The sequence below is a fragment of the Rhinatrema bivittatum genome, chromosome 1 (assembly GCF_901001135.1).
Source record: "Rhinatrema bivittatum chromosome 1, aRhiBiv1.1, whole genome shotgun sequence".
Classification (NCBI taxonomy): Eukaryota; Metazoa; Chordata; class Amphibia; order Gymnophiona; family Rhinatrematidae; genus Rhinatrema; species Rhinatrema bivittatum.
In genome coordinates, this window is record NC_042615.1 from 379,284,996 (window position 1) to 379,294,778 (window position 9,783).

Genomic DNA, 9,783 nt, shown 5'->3' on the forward strand with positions numbered 1-9,783 from the left:
ACAAAGTTCCTCATGAGAAACTTCTAGGAAAAATAAAAAGTCATGGGATAGGTGGCAATGTCCTTTTGTGGATTACAGACTGGCTAAAAGACAGGAAACAGAGATTAGGATTAAATGGACAATTTTCTCAGTGAAGTGCCTCAGGGATCTGTATTGAGACCCATGCTTTTCAATATATTTATACATGATCTGGAAAGGAATACGACGAGTGAGGTAATCAAATTTGCAGATCATACAAAATTATTCAGAGTGGTTAAATCACAAGCGGGTTGTGATAAATTGCAGGAAGACCTTTTAAGACTGGAAAATTGGGCATCCAAATGGCAGATGAAATTTAATGTGGATGTGCAAGGTGATGCATATAGGGAAAAATAACCCATGCTATAGTTACACAATGTTAGGTTCCATATTAGGAGCTACCACCCAAAAAAGAGATCTAGGTGTCATAGTGAATAACACATGGAAATTGCCAGTTCATTGTGCTGCGGCAGTCAAAAAAGCATATAAACAGTATAATGAAAATATATTTTAAGAAATTTCCTACAAGTTTTCATGGCCAAGTAGTAAAATTGTATCTGGATCTAGCGCCAATCACTGGAACCAGGCGAAGAGAATTTCTAGCTTTACGGCAACAGATTATTTCACTGGGATTTACATTCTTTTTATGGTATCCTTGCAGGTGCGAAGTAAAGAAGGGAGAACATGCATACGTATTTTTTCAGATAGATCAGATTCAACAATTTATAGAGGCCCAACAATATATGGTTTCAGCAGTAGTACCCATAGCAGAGTCATCTCCTTCAAATGTAATACCAAATAGTGAGTAACTTAATAGGGCATATGTATGTAAGTAGTCCAATTGACTAGGTTACGGCTTACTTATTATTATATTTTCAGATAATTATCTCCATATGTTACTTTAGTTCCTAATTTAGCCTCTTTTTTTGTCCTAATGAAAGTTGATGTTTTGTTTTAGGAGTTCAGATGTACAATTTAAGATGGATTTCTTAATTGAAATTACTTTTGAGAATTATCGATGTATTTGTTATGATCTGAACTGTTTATGTTTCCTGTATATGTGAAATGAAAATAACATAAATAAAGAATTAAAAAAAAAAAAAAGCAAACAGAATTTTGGGAATTATTAGAAAGGGAATGGTAAATAAAATGAAAAAAGTCATAATGCCTCTGTATTGCTCCATGGTGAGACCACACCTTGAATACTGTGTACAATTCTGGTTGCTACATTTCAAAAAGATATAGTTGTGATAGAGAAGATACAGAGAAGGACAACAAAAATGATAAAGGGGATATAACAGCTCCCCTATGAGGAAAGACTAAAGAAGTTAGGACTGTTCAGTTTGGAGAAAAGACGGCTGAGGGAGGCTGTGATAGAGGTGTTTAAATCATGAGAGGTCTAGAATGGGTAAATGTGAATCGGTTATTTACGTTTTCGGATAATAAGACTAGGGGGCACTCCATGAAGTTAGCATGTGGCACATTTAAAGCAAATCGGATAAAGTTCTTTTTCACTCAACGCACAATTAAACTCTGGAATTTGTTGCTAGGAAATGTGGTTAGTGCAGTTAATGTAGCTGTGTTTAAAAAAGGATTAGATAAGTTCTTGGAGAAGTCCATTGCCTGCTTTTAATTAAGTTGACTTAGAAAATAGCCACTGCTATTACTAGCAACAGTGACATGGAATAGACTTGGTTTTTGGGTACTTGCCAGGTTCTTATGGCCTGGATTGGCCACTGTTGGAAACAGGATGCTGGGCTTGATGGACCTTTGGTCTAACCCAGTATGGCATGGTCTTATGTTCCTTATTTTCTGATGACCATTCTTCTCCCTATGCACCCAAGCTTTCTGGCTTCTGTCGCTACCTTATCCATTTGTTTGACCACCTTAAAATCATCTGATATGATCATTCAGAGATCCCACTTTTCTTTCATGCTTAGAAGAATTTCATTCCTGTTCTGTACCTCTCCCTTGGGTTTTTGCATTGTAAATACACAACTCTGCACTTTTTTAGTATTCAGTTTTATCTGCTAGACCCTAGACTATTTCTTGAGCTTTGCTAGAGCCCTCCTCTCTTTTCAACATCTTCCTGGCTATCTAGCCTGTTGCAGATTTTGGAATCATCAGCTCAAGGATACAACTTTCCTGATAATCCTTCTGCAATGTCACGTATGAAAATATTGAAAAGATCCAGTCCAAGGACCGATCTCTGTGGTACACTGCTAATAACACTCATCTCAGTGAACTCTATTCCCCACTACCATTTTTAACTTTACAACCAGCTTCTAATTCATTCAATCACTTTAGCACCAAAACCATCAAGTTAAGTCACCTATGCAGAACAATTTCAAAGGCCTTACTGATAACCAAGTTCAAAATATCTAACACTCTCCCTGACTGAATTCTCTTGTCACCCAATCAAATAAATTGATCTGATTCATCTGACAAGACCTACCTCTGGTAAATCCAATATTGCATTTAGTGGTCCATGGGTTGCTTTGGTGGACCGCTGCACTCACCGTCTTGGTCAGGCCACAGGCCCCTGATGTACCTGAGGCCCTCCTGCTCTCTCCACAGTGGAATGCCATGCTATAATGTAGTGAAATGCCACCCAACCTCCACACAGCAGGATGCTGATGATCACAATCACTGGTGCTTCCCCTTAGGTGTGCCTGATTTAAAGGGCCCATGGCAGGAAAAGCCCCATAGCAGCCCTGGATGGCATTAGATGCTGAGGCCTATAAAAGGCCCTTGCTGTCTCTGCTTTGATACCTCAGCAATAGGTCTACCTACTCCAGAGTACAGCATGTCCTCCAGCATCCTGTCTTCAGTTCCAGCCTTATCTTCAGTCTTCATTTCTTTCCTTATTGCCTGCCTGTTCTTCTCCTTACCTGTTTGCCTTGCCTAGCTGCCCCTCCTCTCCTCTTGGATGGATACATGGTATGACCTTAGATACACTTGATTGCTGCCAACCTCTGACCACTGCCTGACATCTGCCTTCTTCTGACCACTGTCTGATCTTGGATATTCCTGACCACTGCCTGCCTTTGACCATTGCTTGGACCTTGGCGTTATCTGACCTCTACCAGACTATGATCCAAGCTTTCAAAGGGCCACCACTTCTGCCTTCAGCAGAGACCTCACCTAAGACCTGCTGGCCCCGGAATCCAAAGGCTCAACCCAAGGGGAACAAGAGCTTATATAGGCAAAGATCCTGCTAGATCTTTGCTTTGCCTGGGTCTGCCTGGCAACAGTGGGAATCTGCAGGGCTTCTCCCTATAGGCTGTTCCAGTCTTGCCTCAGTCTAATGATCCACAGACACAACAGAATGCTGAGGCCATGAAACCAGTGGATTTGACTTCCTTGCAGGCAATTCTGGGTCTAGCTCACAGGCTACATGATCAGCAAAGAACCCTGGAACTTCTGGCCACCTTGATAGATCAGCTACCCACTTACCTGGATGCCTTGACCACTTCTGTGGTCCCACCTTCACCTGCACCAGCACCGCCACCTTTCATGGCCCCCAACCATCCCATACCACAATTACCAGCTCCACCTCAGTACTCCAGGGACCTCAAGTGATGTTGGAGAGTTTTGAACTATGCCACATACACTTTCAACTACAGCACCTCAATTCCCTCTATGACCAGGCATAAACTACATACATTCTGTCTCTGTTGGACAGAACAGCCCTAACATGGGTCTTTCCCCTCTGGGAATAAGGGGATTCCAATTGTTCAAATTGCACCACTTCACTGAGCAGTTTAGAATTGTCTTTGAGTAGCCTGGTCTTGTGTCACATCTGTCAAGGCATGAGAACCCTGGCAGAGTACACAATAGAGCTCTGGACACTGGCTACTAAGCTAAATTGGGTAGAGGACAGTTTACTCACTATCTTTCTTGAATGCCTCTATCCTAAAATAAAAAATGAGCTCGCTACCCGGGATCTCCCTACCTCACTAGAGTAGCTCATTGCCCTAACTGGCAAAATAGATTGCATCTACAGCAGAAGGTATGAGAGACCAATCCAGCATGAAGGAGTGTCACATTGGCACCCTGGTTTCAGCACCTGCTCTCACCTCTAGCTTCCATTCTTTCATCCTCTCCTCTCCAGAAGAGCCAATGCAATTGGTACATTTTTGCTTGGCCCTAGAGGAGAACTCCATCATGGACAGCAGGGTCTCTGCCTGTCCTGCACGGCCTGGGGGCACCTTGTGGCTCAATGCCCACAGAGATTGGTAAAACTCAACTCCTAGGGAACTGTTAGCTGCATTGTACAAATCAACTCCTTTTCATCACTTATAAGTTCAAAAATTATTTATTGAGGTCAATTGTACAATGGATACCTCTGAATGTGTCTGTAACAATACTCCCCTAAACCCACCTTCTAAAACTCACCCCGAACTAAAATCCTTTATTACAATGGTCCATATATAGAGTATCAAACTGAGCCCCATAAAGAATCTCGCTCTCTCTCCTCCAGACATGCATGACTGACTACAATTTTACAACAGATACCAAAAAATTCTTGAAGCTATGCAAAGGTAGTGAAGTGTTTAAATAGTAAGGATAACAATATTGACAGATTTTGAACAATATAGTTATTTTCCTTCTTTTATACTTTGAACTCTTTTCCTTCTGGTCGTTCCTTTGAACAGAGCAGATTTTTATATATATATTTTATATATTTGTTTCTCATTTTTAGGTCAGTTTTGTATATATTCACTTTGGGGCGGATTTTAAAAGAGTTACGCGCGTAAGTTACGCGCGTAACCCTTAAAAAAGCGGTCGGCCCCTGTGACATAGTGAGGGCAAAGGTAGCGCCTACGCCATTTTGAATACTGGCAATATGGCCTGAGTGCAGGAGGTCGCTCCCGGACCCCCGCTGGACTTTTGGAAAGTCTTGTGGGGGTCATGAGGTCTCCCCCAAGCTGGCCAAAAGTCCCTGGGGGTCCAGCGGGGGTCCAGGAGCGATTTCCTGCACTCGTGACGTCGGATGCCAGGAATCAAAATGGCGCCGATAGCCTTGCCCTTACTATGTCACAGGGGCTACTGGTGCCATTGGTCAGCCCCGTCACATGGTAGGAGCACAAGATGGCACCAATGGCCATGTGACAGGGGCTGACCAATGGCACCGGTAGCCCCTGTGACATAGTAGGTCAAAGGCTATCGGCGCCATTTTGATACTGGTACCAAGAGTGTATGAGTACAGGGTATGGTTCCCGGACCCCCCGCTGGACTACCAGGGAGTTTTGGTAAGTCTTGGGGGGGTCAGGAGGGTGGGGGGGGGTTGTTTAAATTGGTGGCCGAGCAATTCGGCAAAAATTTGTTGTATTCGTGGGGAATCGCGATACATTTCGTTTTCCCCACGAATACAATGAATAGTGCAACATACGTTGCGGATTGCCAATACGGCGAAAACGAATGCACACCCCTAGTGGATTGCCAATGCGTTGAAAGTGAATGCACATCCCTAGTGTGCACTAAGCCTGTAAATAGGAAAACTATAGTTAGTTTGCTCTAATGGGATGGAATGCACAGTAACATGAAATACTAATTTTCATGAAATTTCATCAATTCCTTTTTGGTTTCGGGGTGCTCCTGAAGCAAGATGAAATAGACAATTTCATTGCCATTGTCTATTTCATTGAAAATGAATGCACATCCCTACATAACTTTACATCTGCTATGGTTGGCGTGTAATTAATAAAATAAAAAAAAATGAGGCTAGTTAGCGAGGTTTTAAGGTAAGGGATGGGACTAAAGGGTAAAATGGGGGCTTATTAACTAAGGGGGGGGGGGGGTTTAGGAAGTCCTACCCTTTAACTGGGCAAACTTGGAACGGACTGGGGAACTGGTTATTGCATTGGTGCATGTGTCTACCAAAATCCCCCCACTTACATAGTAGAGGTGGCATTTACTTGTACATGCGCTCATCTATATAAAATTTCACGCACATGTATGCACATGCAGCCTATTTTATACCATGTACACATATATACGTGTATGTTATGAAATGTCCATACCCATTAACATGAGCTGCCATATGCACAAATACATGTTCGCCTGCACGTCTGTTTAAAATTTAACATCATATAGCGCATTGGTCTAATGATAAATATTACCACAAAAAATAACACTGTAAGTAGCATGCTACTGGAGAAAAGCTAGATGCTATTAGTAGACTATGAAATCATAAAGATGAAATTTGTTTACCAATGAATGACAGGTGCTATGTTAAAATGACCTTACATGCTTGTAAGGATGAACTGTTTTATTTGTAAAGATGGTTTATAAATCTTTACATTAAATTCCCAGTTTCCAGTATTACCAGTTTAAAGGTTTCAAGTAGTAACAAGTGTGGTAAAAAGAGCAGGCATTATATTATATTATTACACATTTTATATCTGTATGTATGATGCAAATCACTGACTTAGCAGCAGTCCTGTATGCTGTCATGCAGGGGAATAAGGAGTGAGGATGAAGCATTTGCTGCTCCTGGGACAGTGAGTCTCGCTCATGTCTCAAAAGTGATGACTACTGCCCTGATTCTTGTTTCCTGTATGCTGGGTTCTGGATAGAGGCTAAGTTATGTGACAGGAAGGGGTTTAAAAAAGAAGGTGTACCTTCCTGTGTATGGTGTGTGTTGTGTGTATGAGTGTATGGGAAGGGGGGGGGGGGGTGTTAGCTGTTGGTAGTTATTAGTGAAGGCTCATGGTGCCATAGCATAACAGAAGCAGATTCCATTTAAGCTGGAATTCCAAATCAGCAGGAGAAAACCACAGGGTCAAAAAAAATTCCTTTGAAGACTTGAGTTCCAACAATAATTAATGTCATCTACAAGATACTTATTCTCTATAACTTGTGGACTTTAGTCAAGTGGCTAATAAAACTGAAAGGTTCATTATCCAAGAGCATTCATCTTCTTAAGCTGCAAATACTGTAATTGGAAATGGTAAATTCCAGGGATAATTAAGCTTCCAATGTCATTTTTAATCTGTTCGGTATAATGGAATGGCACTCTACAATATTAAGCTATTGCTCCAATATGTCACAGCATTAGACGCTGTTTGGTGTCACTGGTCTTTTAAATGTGGAGGCTGAACTATCTGTAATTGCTTAAACACTAGGGAGACAGATTATTCTTTTCAACAATGAACATTCATTTTTTCTTAAAATGTATAACATTAATACTGCTCTGCAGGGACAGTATAAGGGTGTAGCAATCAATGCAACTGCATTTGCCCCTCTGTTCCTGGGGGGCCTAAGTAAGTTGACAGGGAGCTGCATTGATTTATAGTCCTAGGGATGTGGAGAGGAAAAAAAATATTTTGGTTAATTTATTAATTTTGTAGATCGCAATTTGGTTCATTTCAAACAACAAAAATAATTGTGTTTGTTGTATTTGTTCATTGTTTTACTTTAAAGTCAAAGGGGGAGCAATGCAGCCTATTTGAGGCTCCTAAATTGGGATTTTCTAATCATTTTTAATGAAACTGGTAGTAGACATCATCAAGCAGGTCTACCCAAAGATACTAAGAGTGGCTTAGAGCAGTAGCAGAAGCAGTAGTACAGGTGATTAAAATCACAAATGGTAGGTGCAGAGCAATGCAGCAAGAAGAGTGGCAATAAGGCTCCAAGATATACAAAGAGTGCTGAAGCAGGAAGAAGAATGCCATTAAAAGCCCAATGCACCAAGAAGGGCAAAGCAGTACCCAGAGTGGCATGAAGGAACAAAGGGCCCTTGAATAGTGCAACAAGTATAAATCATTGGATTTCCAGAGCAAAATATGAATCAGAAAGTACCGTAATGAAGGGAATTTGAAAAGAGCATGCAAGACAGCTGTAACAAAGGCAAAAACACCCTTAAGTCAGCAAGTATCATACAGAAAGGGAATTTGAAAATAATCTCTAAGACAGCTGGAGCAGTAGTGGCAGTGGCATAGTAGAATCACATCACAAGCAGTAGGTACAGAGCATCATAGTAAAAATAGTAGCATTGCTCAGCAAGCAGAGTGAGAATGCTTGGTAGTGCCACACACACTCTCTACTAGATAGCTATGCAAATGTAGTATACTACAGTGGTACAATACAGTACTATACTCTGCAACTCTGTGTGTGCAAAAATGTCTCTCTTACTATATGTATGTGGATTGACTCCTTGTGCACACGGACAAACTTTGAGACACAGACAAGGTTCAGGCTAATGTTCACTGCAAACTGCTCCTGAAGTTTATAAAAATGCAGAGTACAAGGCAAGACAGCAGCTTACAGAGTGGCATCAAAAACTCAAATGGGAGGAAGACAAACATGATAACATATTTATAGTTCTCCAATAAAGGTAACTGGTACGGCCCCAGGGACATGCTTGTTACTGTATCTTTAATTAGTTTAAAGTTTCTTTGACGCTCTAGAATATGTTTTTATAATAAAAAATTTCATAATTGATTCTGTGCACCAAACACCTTTATTAGAAGACTATAAAGATATTATTACCTTTCCCTTCCTCCTATTTGATTTAACTTTAAGCATGACTTCACACTTCCATTTTTTTGCTATCAAAACCCCAAGACATACAATGTGGGGAATTGCAAAGAGCACAGAGACATCAAAACTCCCAAGCCATAAAGTATGGGTAAGGTATTACAAACAGTGCAGAGTCATCAAAAATCCCAAAATGTAGTGTGCAGATGGATAGCACAATAAGCACAGAGGCATCAAAACAACCAAGGCCTTATGAGAGGGGCAAAAGGAAACAACAATAGTTGTATAAAAATACCAATGCAGTGAAGTCATTAAAAGAGCAGCAAAGGCAGCACCAACAGTGGCAAGAATTCCCCAAGGCACCACAAAGTGGAAAAATGGTACCCATAGTATCAGGCGTTCTCCAATGAACAAAAGGATAGCTAGGAACAGACTTAGGGGTAGATTTTAAAAATTTGCGCGATCGCGTACTTTTGTTCACGCAAAAAGCACAAACAAAAGTACGCTGGATTTTATAAGATACGCGCGTAGCCGCGCACATCTTATAAAATCCGGGGTCGGCGCGCGCAAGGGGGTGCACATTTGTGCAACCTGCGAGGGCCGAGCCCAGCGCGCGCTGCCTGTTCCCTCCGAGGCCGCTCCGATTTCAGAGCGGCCTCGGAGGGAACTTTCCTTTGCCCTCCCCCCACCTTCCCCTCCCTTCCCCTACCTAACCCACCCCCCGGCCCTATCTAAACCCCCCCTTACCTTTGTTGCTCGATTTACGCCTGCTAAAAGCAGACGTAAATCTGCGCGTGCCAGCGGGCTGCTGGCGCGCCATCACCTGACCCGGGGGCTGGTCCGGAGGCCTTGACCATGCCCCCAGGCCGGCGCCACGCCCCCGGGCCCGCCCACGAAATGCCGCGTCACGCCCCCGAAACGCCGTGCCATTTCGGGAACGCCCCCTCCCCGCCCCCTCCCCGCCCCTTTTACGAAGCCCCGGGACTTACGCGCGTCCCTGGGCTCTGTGTGCACCGGCAGCCTATGCAAAATAGGCACGCCGGCGCGCGAGGGCCCTGCGCGCGTAAATCCAGCTGGATTTACGCGTGCAGGGCATTTAAAATCCACCTCTTAGACTGCTAGGCATAAAACCAAGAAAGAGATGGGGTAGGAGGGGAAACTGGTATTTCTTTCTTTATTTATAGTCTATTTTGGGCTCAAAGGAATCCAGTATAACCAAAAAAGAAGAAGAGTTAGAGAACTAGGTCAGGATCCTAGAGGTATACAACAAAATAAGGTGAA